The sequence below is a fragment of the Ambystoma mexicanum genome, chromosome 2q (genome assembly GCF_040938575.1).
Source record: "Ambystoma mexicanum isolate Mex_15411 chromosome 2q, UKY_AmexF1_1, whole genome shotgun sequence".
Taxonomy (NCBI): domain Eukaryota; kingdom Metazoa; phylum Chordata; class Amphibia; order Caudata; family Ambystomatidae; genus Ambystoma; species Ambystoma mexicanum.
The window spans coordinates 295,154,715-295,172,871 of record NC_090924.1 but is presented as its reverse complement, the minus strand read 5'-3'; positions in this window follow the sequence as shown (position 1 = coordinate 295,172,871).

The window sequence follows — 18,157 nt, the reverse complement described above, 5'->3', positions numbered from 1 at the left end:
CAAACACACATGCAAAGCCGTTTTGGTGTCAGTGTTTAGAAAATCTTGTTTTTCATGTGAAAGTGACCTTTGAATTTCTCTGCCTTTGTGAATTAAAATTCTGGTTTTCCTTTGGTAATGACAAGTAGGCCTTCTTCACATGGCCCTTCAATTCCATGGGTTTGGGGCCTTTGATTACACCTCACACAGTACTGCAATTTATGTTTCTAAAAATGTACATAGCAAAGAAATTATTTGACCGTGGGTGGGGGCTTCATGACTGAGAACGCCTGTTTCCCTGCCTGGAGTGTGTGGCTGCTAAAGATCAATACTCATAGGCCATGGGCATTAAATATGACTCGCTCTCTCACACACCCCTTTTGCACAGCATTGAGGGACATGAAAGTGATTTTTTGAAACTTGAGTCACTATTATTTTGGGTGAAAATCCTCAGTTTTGCACTCATTTCTACTCATGAACTTTGGGAAACAACAGTACCTGCTACTGATGGTAGAGTAGGCACAGAACTTCAATAAAGCTAAATGAATTACATTATTCAGAAATGTGTTCTATTATTTTGATATATTTTTAGAAAACGTGCAAGTATGTTTCTTTCTTTATTTTTATTTATTTATTGTGCCTTTTTAAGGCGCTTATACATGACGAAATTGTGCTATAAAGCGCCCACAGGGCAAACGGGGAGGGAACAAAAGGCAAATAGAGTAAAACTGACAAACAAGAAAGAGGCGGTCCTACTAGGCCTTGTGAGCATTCGGAATGTGCAAGTGCAGAGAGAGAGAGAGAATAGACAAGGGAGGGGGTAAGTGCTAGGAATTCCACAGAGGGAAGGGCCAGGGAGTCAGTTGCGATCAACGGTTAAAGTGTCTGGCAGAAATCACTTGGTAAGGAGTGGTCACCTGTCAATAAAATAAGTGCAGGCCTGTGAGACAACACAGGCCAGTGGGTGCCCAAAGGCAAGTGCTGGGTGATGTGGGAAGGCTTAAGGGGTTCGGGCAGAAAGCCCAGACCCAGAAGAACACATAAGGGCCCAGGACACCAATCTCAGCAACTGTGGGGTTTAGCACTGGAAGGAGAGGGGAAAGGAGGATGTGAAGAGGAAAGTTTTGGGGAGCTTCTGGAATTTGAGGAGATCTAGCTCAATTCTGCAAAACTGTGTAAATTTAGGGTGAGACTGTTTTTTTTTGTTGAAAATGTTTGGATTCTATGAAAAACAGCACGGTTGAAGTGCAGAATTTTAGGGAAGTACAGACATTTTTGGCCCAGTTCAATACACACTCTATGCAATGCTTGAAAGTAACACTCTAGAAAAAGTCTGTGAAAGAAATATGCATACAGACCCGATATGAAACATGTTAGGAATTGTTAGGAGTTTGGGATTTTTATTTAAAAATAAATCTAGACTGATTTGCTTCTCGCCATTCCAGGTCATTCATCGTGATTCCCAGAAAAAAGAGGATGATTGTTTGGGTGGCGATGAGGAGTGGCAAAAGAGAAATGGAGCTCTTAAGATGTAGTGGAGGGTGTCCCCGCTATTTTAAATTGCTTGAAGATCACTCCTTAGTGGCTTTCAACAGAGAAGGGTGTGGGGCTTGAGGGGGCAGGGATTGTACCCATTGTAAAACTGTTTTAAAGGTATAGTACGATGTTGGTGGTTTTGGGGGTAGCACGTTTATTAAAGAAAATAATCAAATTAACTAAAATTTGGATAATTCAATATTATTGATGGGAAATTATTACAGTTATTGTTTAGGAATACAAGAGAAAATAAAGCATCCAAGGATTTTTAACCAAATAATGATTACTAATATGAATAAAACAAAAATAATTGTATGAAACCGATCTAAACACATCTGTTCATTTATTTATGCAATGCACACCATATTTAAATGCAGTGTTTGCTGAATTTTCCCCATTATTTTCAACAGCGTCATTTGAAGGGATCAGTGTGGGTCTAGAAAAATTAATATTAACAGGCAGCTTATAAGGCCTATGCAGTGAAAAGTTTAGCCGCAAATGCTTTTCACGTAATCAGTTAGAAGCCACTGCTATCAGTCCTGCTGGGAAGGGGTATGGGTTCAGCTCAGCTAGGCCTTTTTTCTTAATTTCTTTTTGAGAAAACAGATTTGGGGTGCTTACTTGTCCTCAAATGCTCTTTACTTTACAATTGAGCCAATCAAAAATGACTTCATTAAAACATTGACATATTCCTTTACAATGGATGTGCCACTGCCTTATATGCGTAAATATTGAAATTTAAGATCACAAGGAAAACGTAGTTTAGAACTCAAGACCCACCTCTTCAACGAGTCTCTCCTCAACACCTAGGCCATAACGTCGCCCCTCGCGCCACCTCACTCGCTAGACGCCACCCGCCCCTCTCCTCCACCCGCCACTAGGTACAACTGTACCCCTCCTGTGTGCCTTTCTGTAACCTACCCCCCGTGGTATATCTGTTCTGTTGTTACCTCTGAAAAGCGCTCCGTTATACATATGTAATGTTGTATATCTCTGTAAAGTGCTCCTTTGCTTCTCAAAGCTAGTTCTGAGCTCAATATATACCATAATAGTCATAATAATAATACAAGAGACAAGTCAAGGAAATGTCTTCTCCCAGGGGATCTGTGCAAGTGACTGCGCAGATGCAGTTTCACAGTCCTAAAGCAGCGCACCTGCGGAATGCGTGCAGGAGACCTGTGAAAGGAGGGACTGTGGCAACTGAAAGCACATCGGGGTGCACTTTCAGCTGCGCTAGACCCTGCACTCAGTGGGCGAGATTCTGAAATCTGAGCGCAAATGAACGGAGAGCAGAGAATGCGCTCCTTTTATTTGTGTCCATTCCTTTCATTTGCCCTCGTAGCCCGAAATGCTCAGGTCACCTTATTCTCAAAGGTGACCGGAGCATTTCTGGAGGGCCTGGACAATAGCGCAAAGATCTGTTGTCCAGCCCTTTTGTATACATTAGTTTCTGGACAGTAATGTATGACAGGCTTCCAGCAACCAGGTGGGTGTTGGGAGCAACATTTCACAGAGACTGGTGGGCTGTTAAAGAGCCGGTCTGGTGAAATGAGTGGGAAAAAGCATTTCCATTTCCGCTAGGGGATTGAAATGCTACTGTGATAGCCGCGGTTTAGACCATAGTTGTCACACTTAAAAAATAAAAATTCTGACAGGGTCCTGCGCCTGGAAGACCCTAATTTCTGCGCATTTATAAACGCATCCCATTTTTGAATTCTGGATACGCTTTTAAATACTCAGAAATTCCCCCTTATTTTTGCAAATGCGCAAAGGGGAGAAAAGGGCATGTGAATGAGCGCATCCAAGATGCACTCATTCAGATGCCCTTTGGACAAATGGGCTGCACCTTTTTTTGGCGCAACTGAGCAGATGCAATAGGCATCTAACTTGCTCCCAAAAAAAGATTGAGAATGTGGCCCATTGTCTCATGCCCCGACTGCCCTAACTGAAACGAGGCAGTACGGCTTGCACACTGCAGCCAGAGGTCTCTTTAGATGCCTGGAAGCATTTGTCGTCCCCAAATAGAAACGCTCATGCCTGCCCTGAGTGGTTCCATTTATTTTATATATAATAATTTCACAAACGGAGGTGTAAATGTAAAAATATAATTTAGCCTATCACCGCAAATGTGCATACTGACCCCATGTCAGTAGGGGGGCTGACCACAGGCCCAATTCCAACTGGGTTCAGTCTGTCAATGCATACCCCAGTGCTGGGAATGCCCCTGACTCTTAGATATGATACTGGGGCTGGCCGTCCCTTTGCGATTACACTCAAGTCCGTTTTGAGGACCAACAATTTTCCAACCGGGAAATACCGAAACGGGATGTGCCCATATCCTGTGCAAAAAGGCCTTTGTGTACTACTCTTCCTTGTCGTCATGTATAACGCTGATACAAAATAAATGGTTCCTTCTTCATTCCCCACCCATGTATTCTTAAATATACATTTTCCATACCAGGAAAGCTTCCCAAGAGTCAATAGTATATGGCAACTGCAGTCCATATTTAGCAGAGACGACAATGAGGACGAAGAAAACATTACAGAATAAAGGAGGAGCAGGAGGAGAACGAGACAAAGAATTGCTACAGTCAGAGTGCGACAAAAGCCTTGGGCAGGGCAAAGTAGGGGAGATACATGAAGAAGAGGAGTAGGAAGAGGAGGAAAAAAAGAAATGTAAACGGGACCTGGTGCACCAGGCCATACAATGGCAGTGAGGGATGTGGGGGGGGGGGAAACCTGTCACACTTCTCTGCTGGCGTTCAAGAAGTCCTGCCAAATGCCGCTGAAAGTGGGCACCCTCCCTATCAGAGCGCAGGCCACTTTCTCCATTGTGGCCAGTCATGGAATGGCGCGCACCCTTCGACTTCAACGGCTCCTCTAAAGGATTTTCCATTTTCTTTACATTCCATAAATAAATGTAAACATTTAAAGCTATGAGATGTGTTTCCCCCATCATTACAGCATAAGAAATCAAATAAGATTTTAGTGCATTCCTAAAGTGAAAGCCTGGGAAGATATCGAAAATGATATCCAACTTGTAAAGTCAGTAATCTGTCCCATCCCCATAAAGTCGTAATCTCACTGGGGCAAGATGATCAGGCAAGCAGTCTGTTCTCCTGCACCCCTGCACCCCAAAAAGATAGAGTCTGCAAAGACATCTAGTTTATTCAGTTTCTTTGGGGTCCCAATAAACTCGCATTAAAATGTTCTTTGAGTCACTTCACTTGTAGGACAGTTGCAGGTTGGAGAGGAGTTTTGACAAATTACCCAAAAACCTCAGATCACAGAGTTTTGCCTATTTCCTCAATCAGGTCAAGTTCTAAATCTCTTTATTTCTTTACTTGAGAGGGGAGCAATACTCCTTTAGAAGTCAATAAGCTACTTTAGTGGTGGAATGAATACCCTCTATGTGAACGGAGGATAGCACAGGGGCAATGCACTGGTCTTGGAAACAAAACCACGCAGCGCAACAGAGGTTTGAATACTAGATCCGTGCTTAGAAACTGAACTCAGGTACGGTATTAGGCCTGTTACAAAAAAAGAAAAAAAAAGAATAAAAATACATTTGAAAGAGACCAGATTGTCAAACTGACTCCTCCCCACCACAGAGGATGCATCCAAAAGTTGACGGCTAGGAAATCAGTTCAAGTAATTCCAGATCACCCAAAATATTAGGGGCTAATCATGTTTATGTCATGTCCGGGGTGGATTAGTTAAGTGGGAATGGAGAGGTCGGAAGTTGCAGGTAGTTTTTCCCTTTGAATCTTCGAAGGAGAGGTTTGCAAACACGTGTAGTGAAAACAGATGCGCATTGTTTCTCAGAGTGGGACAGCAGTTGAAGGTTTACTATACACTTTCATAACATAGAGTCAAATCCTCAAGAGAGCATCCAATTGGATTAACTGAACCAGATAATTTCTAATGATGCACCATGTAGAATGCACTGATTTGATCCTTTCTCGCAAATCAAATTGTGGATGAAAGAGCCAAAGTATAACAAAACAACACAAAACAAAGTATAACAATGTTACCATGTTCGGACAAAGCATGGAAAAGTACAAGAGATGGTATTTTTGGAAATACAGTTTTTAGGGTTATCACAATGCTTCATCTGCTCAGCATTTGGGAAATCTTATGAAAAGGGTTATATAAATTATCAAAGCATCCTTAGAATGCAGAGTGAGGAAAATGCGTCCTCCTCTCCCTCAAATCATGAACAGGTCTCGAGTCCTAGTAGTTGGAGTTAAAAAAGTTAACAAGACCTTCTAGAACAGGAACAGTGAGGGGGAAATGGACCACTAGACCTGCTGCAGGCTATTCACAAAGGATATCCATGTACAGTATTATGGACTAGTGTGAAAGCCTGTATACACAGGCCAAAGTGCTTAAAGTAAAACATTTTCAGAGTGTAAATGTATTATGTGGTATATCTCAATGCAATCTTATACAGTAGGTTTTCATGCACACAGTAGAAACACTATATATCCTAAGGCAACACTCCCTCTAGCAGTGACAACAGGCGAAGTGGGCAGTCTCTACTGCGCATTACTTCATCAGTCAAACATACATCTGCCCTTTTAGTATTTATGATGGGTTGTGAGAGCAAGTCCAGTCCACTTTGTAGATTTGAGTAGCAACCATTTACTTGAAAAGAAATGCATATTGGACACTTGAACTCACGTGGATAGAGATCAGGGTACAACTATTCACCTGCGCGTATGGATACCATTCTTTTCAAATAATGGCCCTTCAAGAGCCCTTTCACCACAAATGTCGATTTCGCATTTCAGTCCCTTCTTTTGAAAATACCTCTGTAATGCTTTGCACATTCCCCTGCACCTAGCGTGTGACAGAGCCTACCCAACAGAAGAGTGTGCTTTAGGGTGAACACATCTCAGAACACATCTCTTTGTGAATCGATGATGCACTCTTGTATGCTATTGGAACAACCCACTTTATGCATACAAATGCATATCTGGCATTCAGACCAAAGTGCATTGGCAAAGTCTTTGGTGTATACAGAGGGTCGCTTTTAGGAATTCGAACAAAAGCGAATTATGTTAATGTTCTCGCTACTTCTGGATCCAGTTAGCTCATACAAGTAGGTAACAGTGTTTGTGATTTAGGCCCTAAGTATGAGACAATAGTTCGGCATTCTAAATGATACTGTACTTGAGAGCAACATTTGGACATACTGCTAATTTTTATTGGTGGAAATGCTTGGCTTGTTGAGGAAATTAACCAGACATAAAACAGCAGATATGCAGCGCTTCTCTTCTGGATGGCAGCCTTTCCACATTTTAAACACTGAGCAATCACAAAGCAAACCAATGGCTACCATCATTTCTAAATCATAATCTTTCACAAATGAAATTAAACAGTTTGTAGATGAGATCAAAGCACAGTCACATATTAACTACCTAGAACTTGTTAACATTTTTTACAGTACGCAGATAGGTAACAAAATCGAGAGCTGCCATTTGAAACATTTTAAAAAAGAATCCAACGCCACTAAAATACAATATAAAAATGTAAATAAATGCATATGGAGTCAGGGAATAAAATAATTGACATAGTAAATAATTTGGTGTATGTTGTACAAAACAGTGGCCGGGATCACTATTCCCAGATAGAAGCCACTATTGTGCAAGTTGCTTTTCGTTCTTTTGTACAGGGTTGGTGATAGCGACCTTGTAGTTACGGTTAAGTTGGCATTCCCATAGAAGGAACTCTTTTTGAGCGGCTTTTGACTTTGATGCCATTTGATGAATCTGTACAAAACGATCTAAAATATATAGAATGAACTCTGAAATTTGATGCGGTTTCGTCAAGGGGGGGGCAAGATAATAGGGCATGCTAGTTATGGTTAAGTTGCCTCTCCCATAGGAAGATCACTCTTTGGCCCGCTTATAACTTTGGCACCATTTGACAAACCTACAAGAATCTGTCACAAAAAATGTGGACCCGACTCTAAGGGCCTCATTACACGGAAGGCGGTAATGGTTAACGGCCACCGTTAATGGTAACAGTGACCGTTAACCATTACCGCCTTACTACGAGGTCCCTTAGCGGGTTGGTGCTTTAACGCCTGCTTTTTGCAGGCGTTAAAAACCAACCCGCTAAGGGACCTCGGAGCTAATTACGGCACCGCAAAATTGCGGTGCCGTAATTAGCGCCTTCCCCATTCCCATAGAGCCCTATGGGGCAGAAATGGGAATGGGGAAGGGCAATGGCGGAAGGGGGATTTACCGCCCCACCAACCTTGGAATGGGGCGGTAAATTCCCTTTCCGCCAAGGCGGTGCCGGTATTTTACCGGCATGAGCCATGGCGCTAATAGCGCCATGGCTCACCGCCTTCCGTGTAATGAGGCCCTAAATCTTTTTGGAAAGTTTGGTGCTGTTTCATCATGGGGAGCAAAGGTATAGGGGATTCAAGAAATGTTGAATTGACATGAATGGGAAATAAAATGTGCTCACACCTACAGCCCAAACTGCATGTTTTCACCAAATTCACATGAGGAACAGTGGACTGGTGCCAAAAGCATGCTTTCGTGTATTTGGTGTTAATCTGTCCAGTGGATAATATTAAAATTCCCCACAAAAAATAGGCAAAAACAGTTAGTGATAGCCCGGTCTGGCCCATAGACTCACTTCCTGATTCGGTGTCCGCAGATGCCTCTGGACCAACCACAAAGCTGTATAACATTCCTGGGCATTGCATAACGGTGCTGATTGGTCAATGGAGAAATTTGAGGTAAGGCAAACATTTTGAAGCAGACGCTGATTTAGATTTGCAACCTGCAACCATAGTCTGTGAACTGCATGGTGAGATTATATATAAAAACACAACATTACACTTGTTTTACAAATGAAAAATCCTCTGGGAAGATGAGGGATGGTAAGTGTGGGGTGGACTATAAGTAGAATAGGGAAAACATTGATGTTGTTTCTCTTCTAAAGGTTGACAATGTAGTGGTAAATAGTGAGTGTTTAAACTTTGAGATTCATGGTGGAATTTGAAGTGAATTACAGTGAGTTTTTGTACCATAATGTTGTTATATGCACTCTTTGTACTCTTTACTTTTTGTTCGATTAACCTTAACTGCTGTTTAAAAAATGTTTTTTGTGTATAATTTCAGTGTACTTTTGGGGGGAGTATTGTATAAAAAACATTAGTTTATGTAGTATCAGTGTATGTAGTTTGAACATTTGCCATATGAGTATATCAGAGTATGAGCATATGAAATAAGGCATATGTTTAATATTTCATACCATTAAGCAATGTGCATCTCTCATACGTGTTATATACATAATACAGTCACATTAAAGTGAGTCCTGACTCTCATGTGTTCTTTTATACATATAAAAGTGTGCATGTAGGTCATGTACATTTCCTACACACACATATCCACTTCATGTGCAAGATGTTCATTTTATTAGCACTTGTCTTCTAACTCTTTTATAGGTAAATGACTGGGTTGCATAAGTGCAGGTCGCAAGTGTGTGTGTTGTAAAAGCATGTGTTGTAAGGGTGTGTGGTGTAAGGCATATGAGTGATGTGTGTCCTAAGTGCATGTGTTTTAGGAGTGTGTGAGGTAAGGCGTAATACTTTTTAGTGTGTAAGTGTGTATCATGTGAGTGTTTGGCATATAGGTAATGCATGAGCTTTTGGTAGAAAGTCATAAAATGCACGTGTAAGAGTATAAAAGTTATATACAGTTTGTACGCAATTTATAATTTCTAAAAACTGACATCAGCCTGTCCTGACTTTGACGTGACATTTCGTATGTATATTATTGGACATTTACAAAATATACACATCCTAAATGTACGTGTACAGTTCATATATAAGATCTACATTCATTCTTCTCATGCCTTATACACCTCTTATAGAGTATTAAAAACGTATGAGTGCTTGCAATAAAGTAATGAAATGCACTTGTCCTATACTCCTGCTCTATGTACAAAAATTAACATTAAAGTGGGGTTTAAATTGGATGTGAGTTTATATAGGTGTAGGAGGCATATACAAGTTCTAAATTTCACACATGTATGCAACTTACATCTCCTGAAAACTGACATCAAAGTAACTCCTTACTTGAATGTGAACTTTCTTACGTACACTAGTGAACATGTATGAAATGCTGCAATTCTGCAGTTCTCTTTTCTCCGTTCCTGTTTCCACCTTCTGGGGCTCATCTGGCTGCATTTCCACCGAAAATCGGATCCGCCTTGGCTGTCGTCGACTCGAGCCTCGGAAAGGCCTCCTCCTGCTCCTTCACTCTTCATCCATCACCAGGCTGACCCTGCGAGATCCTTCCTGCCTTGCAGCCATCTGGGGCAGCGGTCGTCTCCTCCAGCCACCGATCACCCGACGCCAGAGACAACTCCTAGATCCTTCACCCGCCCTGTGCAGCTCGGACCCCCTCTCCTGGCTCGGGGTCTGGGTGCTACAAAGGCCATCCACGGAGCCAGCATTGGACCGGCCTCAAAGTCTCTCCTGCTGCCAGACCCCGCTCTGCCCGCTGATCCTGCCTTCATTGCGCCGGATTCTGACCTCCTCCTCTACCCGCGGGGTCCCGGTGATCAGTGAGGGTTGGTCCGACCTGATCGTAGTCGGTTCGGGCCTCGGAGTGGCCTCCTCCCTCTGGCTCCGGGCCAACCCTGCGGGATTCTTCCCGCCCTGCAGCCATCTAGGACCCCAGTCTTCCTCCTGCTGACTCTGTGCACCTGCGCCGGTGGCAATCTTTGGACCCTCTGCCCGCCCTGTGCAGCCCCCGAACTCCCTCTCCTGATCCGGGTCTGGGCGCTGCTTCGGCGGTCCACGGGGCCAACGTTGGACCGACCTTGAGAACTCTCCTGCTACCGGACCCCGCGCGGCTCTTGGTGCCCGCCCTCATCGCACCTAATCTGGACCTCCTCTTCTTCACATGGGGTCCCGGTGGGCCCTGAGGGCCGGGTCCAAATTTGTTTGGTTTTGATTTGGCCTCGGAGCCGCCCCCTCCTGCCCTGTAGTCGGGTCGACACTGCGGGATCCTTCCCGCCTTGCGGTCATCTGGGGCGGCGGTCGTCCCCTTTTACCACTGCACTACCTGCGCCGGCGGCATCCCCTTGGACCTCCACGCACCCAATTCAGCCCCAGGAGCCCCTCTCCTTGGATCGGGGCTTGGATGCTGCTGCTGCCCTACACGAAGCCAGCAACTGGCCAACCTTGAGAGCTCTCCTGGCCGACGTACTCGCACAGCCCTTGGAGCCCTCTTCTTCACACAGTGTCCGGTCCCTCCTCATCCACACACTGGGTTCCGGTGGTCCTGCTTCACTGTTTAAGCCCCCTTTGTACTACGCAGGGCCCGACCTTGCCTGGACAGTTCTGTGTGCCCACTCTGCAGTCTCACAGCTCTCCGCTCATCTTCCAACCCCATCTCCTGCGGGGTCCCGTGCCCAGATCAGACTTTGGATCCTCTGGGTCCTCCACCGTCTGTGTCCATCTCCATTCTGCGGGGTCCCGTGCCCAGATCAGACTTCGGATCCCCTGGGTCCTCCAGCCTCTGTGTCCATCTCCGTTCTGCGGGGTCCTGTACCCAGATCAGACTTCGGATCCTCTGGGTCCTCCACCCTCTGTGTCCGGACCATGTCGGGGCTACACAGAGAGTCCCCTCTATGGTTCTGAGTCGTTCCGCCCCTCAACGGCCCCCTTATCCACTACGTAGAACCCTTGTGTGCCTCCAGCTACACCTGATACCATCTTTAAGACCTCCTGTATGTCCACCTTCCCAACTATTGACCTTTGACCCCTGCGTTGTGGTAGCGCTCTTCACTCTACTCTGACTCTTCCACCTTCAGCGGTCTGCTGGTTTCCCCAGCCGCCACTTTGTGTACCTACTCCTTGTGACTTTCTGGGCCCCTGCTGGTCATCTCTCTGAACTGGATCTGTAACCCTTGTATCCTGTTTGCTCACACTCAGGCGTAGCGGTCTGAATCCGCTACTCACTTTCTTGCCTTAGGCGCCAGTTCTCCTCCAACCACGACCTCGAGTGCCTACTCCCTCTGACCCTATTGTCTCCAGCCGGTCATCCTTCAGTACTGAGCCCCTGACCTCCTTGCTACAATACGGAACTACCTCCCCGCTTTCCTGCCTCAAGAACCTGGACTTCTCCTACTGCAGTCTGAATCTCTTGGATCCTCCCAGCCGTCTCCTACCACTGACTCGAGTCCACCTTGGACGCCATCTCCAATTGGACTCCTCAAATTGAATTCCCAGTACCTGTTCCCACTGACCCTATGCGATCCGCCATTTCTTCCTTCCACCTCCCCCTCCCCCCTCTTCCATCCCTTCCCCCTCCTCCTCCCCCTTCTACTCTCCTCCTTCCTCCTTATGCCTAATCCCCTTCACTATCCTTTCCCCCACTTCCCCAGAGACCCCCCTTTCCCCTCTCACCGTCCTTACCTTCTCTACCCCCCCACTGCTAAACACGCTGCCCTCATGAACATTGCTCTATGGAACGCCAGATCCATCTGTAACAAAGCCGCTGCTACCCTTGATCTATTCTTCCGTCTTAACCTCCATTTCTTCTGCCTCACTGAAACCTGGATTCATCCTCATAACACCTCTGTCCCTGCTTCCCTCACGACCTCCTCTTCCTCTTTCCTCCATATTCCTCGCCCCTCTGGCCACGGTGGTGGCTTCGGTCTCCTGTACTACTCCAAATTCATCTCCTCCTCTTCATCTCCAACTCTCCCCTCTTTCCCTTCCTTTGAATTCCTCTACAAGTCTTTCTCCTCTCCCCATCCTATTTCCTTCCTGATCATCTATCGTCCCCCTGGCCCTCTCTCTTCCTTCTTTGAAGACCTAGATCAACTCCTCTCACTTATTTCTCCCTCCCCCTCTCCTCCTACTGTACTTGGCGACTTTAATATTCATCTTCCTTCTTCCCCCCAAACTTCTCCCCTCCTCTCCATCCTTGATTCCTACCTCCTCTCCCCCCTTCCTTCATCCCCTACGCACTCCTCTGGTTCCACTCTTGACCTCATCTTTAACTCCTCCTATCCCTCCTCCCCTGTCTCTTCTCTTCCTGTTTATCTCTCTGACCATGCCTTACTCTCGTTCTCCCTTTCTCCTCTCTCACCCTCCACTAATACTAATCCCTCCCCGTTAATCTACTCACGTTGCGACCTGCGTAATTTCGATCCTACCCTCTTCTCCCACACTTGCTCGTCTTCTCTTCCATCTCACCAAGACTTTGCACTACTCTCTCCCGATGAGGCTCTCTCCTCCCTTTCATCTTCTATCACCTCTGCCCTAGACCAACTCTACCCCCTTTCTCTCTTCCGCCCTACTCATAAACCTTCTCAACCCTGGCTTACTTCACATCTCCGCTCTATGCGGCGCCTTCTCAGGCAACTCGAGAGACTTTGGCTCAAATCTCCCTCGCTTTCTAATCAAACCTCTTACTTCTCTTACCATGCACTTTACAATTATTGTCTTGCAACTGCCAAATCCTCCTACTACTCTAACCTTCTTCAATCTCAAGCCTCCCATCCTCGGCGGATTTTTCAAACTCTTTCCCGTCTTCTCTCTCCTCACACTCCTGATCCCTCATCCAATTCCACACTTTCTCCCTCTGACTTTGCCAACTATTTTTCCTCCAAAATCATCTCTCTCAGGCAAAAAATGTACTCCGTCTCTGACTCCTTCTCACCTCCTCCCCTCTCCCCCTTCTTACACCATGTCTGTCTTCTCATCAGTTTCCCCTTCTGATATCTCCTCCCTTCTAACCAAAGCCCACCCCACGTCTGCCCCCTCTGACCCTCTCCCCTCTTCTCATCCCTAAGATCTACCCTCTTATTGTCCCTTACCTCACCACTTTCTTCAACTCCTGCCTCTCCTCATCTACCTTTCCCTCTGCTTTCAAACATGCAACGATTATTCCTATTCTTAAGAAACCCTCTGCGGATCCACTGCTCACTGCTAAGTACAGACCTATCTCTCTTCTGCCTTTCCTTTCTAAAATCCTTGAACGACTTGCCTACTCTCAACTCTCTTCCTTCGTCTCTACTTCCGCTCTCCTTCCTCCTTTTCAATCTGGCTTACGTCCCAAACACTCCACTGAAACTGCTCTCACCTCCATTCTCAACTTGCTCCTTTCTGCTCGTCATACTAAGCAATCCTCTATTCTTATTCTCCTTGATCTTTCTGCCGCTTTTGACACTGTCGATCACCCACTCCTGCTCCATACTCTCTCCTCCTTCGGGTTCAAAGGCCCTGTTCTAAAAATCCTCTTACCTTTCCGCCCGTTCCTTTGCTGTTTCATGGGGAGGCCAGTCCTCTCCTTCCTTCCTTCTAATTTACGGTGTTCCTCAAGGCTCTGTACTTGACCCTTTCCTCTTCTCTCTCTACACCTCCCTCATTGCCCCTGTTATCTCCTCCTTTGGCATCTCCCATCATTTCTATGCGGATGATACTCAACTCTTTCTCTCTTTCTCCTCCTTCACACCTGACATCCATCTTAAACTCTCCTCTTGTCTCACGGCCATTAAGAACTGGATGTCCTCCCACTTTCTCTCTCTCAACACTGATAAAACCGAAGTCCTTTTCTTCCCCTCTAATACTCTTCCCCCTCCCTATCCTTCCCCTTTTATCCATTTTCCTCCTTCTGATCTCCCTATGTCCACCCATGCTCTCAATGTAGGCGTTCTATTTGACTCCTCTCTCAACTTCTCGCAACACATTTCACTCACCTACCGCTCCTGCCGGTACCACCTCTATAACATTTGCAAAATCCGTCCCTACCTCACTTTCCACGCTACTAAACTCCTAATCTCCTCACTCATCTTTTCCCGCCTCTTCTAATGGTCCACTCTACTCTTCGGACTTCCCTCTTCTCATCTTGCCCCTCTTCCTTCTCACTGTACCCCCTTCCCCCTGCGCTTCCTCTCGGTTCCGCTCCTTCCATCTTCTTGCTCCTCTGCACTGGAACTCTCTCCCCCTCCCAATCCGCTCTTCCACCACCCTCGCCTCATTTCGCACCTCCCTTAAATCCCTTCTCCTCCATTCCCCTCCGTGAAGCCCCCCCTGCCCTCTCGACTCCCCCACCTGTTTTCACCTCTTCAATTCCTCTCTCCCTCTCCCTTTACACTCTCTCTCCCTTCCTTCTACATTCTTTCAATCCTTCTCCTTGTCCCCTCAACACTCCAACTCCCACTCCACTTCCCCCACTCTCAGGTAATTGCTCTCTACACTGTTTTATGGAATGATTCAAGTTGTAATTTTTTGCTCACAATATTAATTGTTATTATTTCTGTGTATTTGTTGTTCCAATGTACAGCGCTTTGGTGCAAAGCGCTTTGTGAATAAATAAATAAATCAATCAATCACTCTCCTACACATGTGTGTGCAGTTTGTATATATGATATACATGAATTCTGCTCAAGTCATATATACCTCTTAAAGCAGGTCACATTAATGTGAACTTTGATGTGAGCTTTCATTATGTATAAGAGGCATATAGGAGTTTTACATGTCGTACCTGTAGCCAATGTGCATCTGTCATATTTCTAACATATATATAAAAAGTGACATCCAGTGCTGACTTTGATGTGTGTTTTCATATGTATAAGAGTGTATATATCTGTGCAATGTACATATTGTACACATTCGAATGAAAGTTGCACATTCATTCTGCGCATGTGTCATATATGAATGAATGCGTCATACACATATAAATAAATCTAAAATTGCTAATATCTAAAATTTACCAGGTTGATTTTCTTAACTTTTTTAGAGAACCAATTCCTGCTGAAATATAGGTGCATGTCAAAAATTGGGAAAATCGAAGCAACCAAGTTTGAGATATTTGGGAAGAAATAAACCTTTGACTCATTGGACAGATTTGGATGAACTTTTCCCACAAAACAAATGTCTACTCGCATTAAATGTCCAAATAGTGAAAAAGTGCATTGATTGAACACCCATAGCATGAAAACCGCTGGATGGATTTGGACCAAATAAGAAACAACTTAGTCAAACAGTGCAGCAGATGTGCCTTTTGCTTGTTTGGTGTAAATACATCCATTAGTGTTTAAAGTAATCAACATAGAAGGGGTATCCGGTGTACCCAATAAACATTTATATATCTCCCATGGTGCTTTGCAGGAGAGAGGCTGAAAAGCTTTTAAGAAATAAAAGGTGCATTTTTTTAGCTCGATGTCAGCAATTTCCGTGGTGATACCAAGGGAAGTTGCAAATGAAAAGTGTTCAAAATGCTATTTGGAGGAGGAAAAAGCGTGTATTCACATCCCACTAGAGGTGGGAAGGAGGAAAGAGGACATCTGATGTTGGAGAATTGGGCTGGTCTGGGGAACCAGTTTGGGGTAGAAGATGTTCAGGTTATCAGGTGAATGATGGGGTAATCTCCAGAGATTCCTGCGGTAATGTCGTAATACCCGCTCAGGAAAGAAACTACATCACATGAACTGACGAGTGAAAGGGTTTAATGGGAGAGGGTCAGGAAGTGAAAACACAATGGAGGGGGCTACGGGGACTAAGAAAAGACGACAGGGACATATGGTGAGTGCCTTTGAGGACAGGGAAGACCTTTTCATTTTCAAGCGTTTTTCTCGTTACCGAGGGAATCAGCAAATGGACATTACTGTCGGAATCAGCATACTCAGGATGATTAAAGTGAGATTTTCGAGGGATTAGGAAGAGGTGCAAAAAGTCCCATGCATAGTCATTTAAACCTATTAAGAATCACAAGATCCTTTACACTTAATGATTCCCAAAAGTTTCCATACTTAGAGGTATGACCAGTAGAGCTAATCATTCATTTGTAATGACGAATTAAGAATGGCCCAATATGTGTGTATTAGAACTGAATCAGTAGCGTGAAGTATACACCTAAATACGTGTAGCAAACTAAAGTATAGCTTATATAACATCCATGAGGATGCCAAGCACAACGTTCACCAAGGTGTCACAATCAAATGGTTGACAGGCATATTGCAGTAAAACATCCCAAGGAAAAAGGTGCATTGTGGTTTTTTTTCATTTCTGTCCATCCTTATATGATATCCCACTCTGATGTCAAGGTCATTTTCATCACCTGAAAAAAAACGGTTAAGCTTACAGATTAATTGCTATAAGGATTTGCTTTGCAGCTCAATCAGAGAAAAGGATGCTGACTGATGTATTTGGCATCCCTGTGCTTACCTACATGCGGATACATTCCTTTCCTAGCTGCTTTGGTGTATTGGTAAACGTAGGTAACTTGCTGCTTTCCTTGCAAATCGTAAAGTGCTGTCCACTTCCTATTAGAGAAAAGGACTTGTGTATCTTCCAATGGTGCCTCTCCGGCTGCAGTCCAACTTCCTGATTGGAAGACAGGGCTTTTGCACAAATTGACGGCAGAAAGTCAATGTTTACATGTAATCAGCATTCTCCAGCTTAGATTTTGATTATGGATCAATGAGAGCCAATGGTATCGCATGTACCGCTCTAGATTAACTAGGTCCCAACTGACTGGATACGTCTATTTTCAACTTGAAAAATGGCTGTGTTTACACTGGTAATAAATAGTATGAAGTCATATGACTAAGAGTTGATAGTTACTTATTTCAAAGTTAACTATCCCAAATCACCAATGATCCTAGTGTTATGTTAATTTTGGCTTGCATATGGATGGAGAGTATGGAAATGCTATATATATACTGACAGGTCACTTAACACTTTCCTGTAAACTTTTGTCAGGGTGTATAACTCGGCCGTAGCTTCTTTGATTTGTGTTAAAGATGTAAATGGGGTGCTAATTGTTGCGGTGGTTTAACCTAATTAAAACATGTTATTTATAAATGGCCAATGTATTTCTCTATTCAGCCCGGCTGTCTGTCTTTGCATCCTGAACACTCATCTTTGTTCTCCAAAGAGGAGTCATTTTCCAAATCTCCTCTTTTTTAGGGATCTGAAGTTTCTCAATCACAGTCCATTTTTTGTCATCTAGGCTGCGGTTTTTCTTTCAAAGTGGGTCACCGGTTGGGCGGCCATGTTTTTCTTATGCTGACAAGATCTGTGATTGATTACTGTTTTCGTAACAGGCTGTGATGCTATACCAATATCTTGAGGAAACCATGGGCAAGTGATGGCATAGATGACATTTTCACTATTGCAACTGATAAAACAATGTTGCTTCGAAAGTATCTGCAACCCAAGATCAGCTGTGTGTGATCGAGAAGTAAAAGAGAAAACACTCCAATTGCCGCTTGTTGCTCGGCCTGTGGCTGTGTCCGTGACCTACAGAGAGGTTGTGTTGTTCGTGCTCTACAGATTAGTCTGTCTAATGGGCTAAGAGAAAGGGAGGTTGTGTTGTTCGTGCCCCACAGAGCAGTCTGTCTAATGGGCGAAGGGAAAGGGAGGTTGTGTTGTTCGTGCCCCACAGAGTAGTCTGGGAAAGAGAGGTTGTGTTGTTCATGACCCACAGAGAAGTCTGTCTAATGGGTTTAGGGAAAGAGAAGTTGTGTGGACCAACTGGCCCTGAAATATCCTGATAAGTTGGAATGCAAGACATGGTTAAGATAATAAATGATCACCAACATGCAGATTGCGCCAGTGCTTGTTGATGATTTTTTGTATCTCATTGTCTAGTGG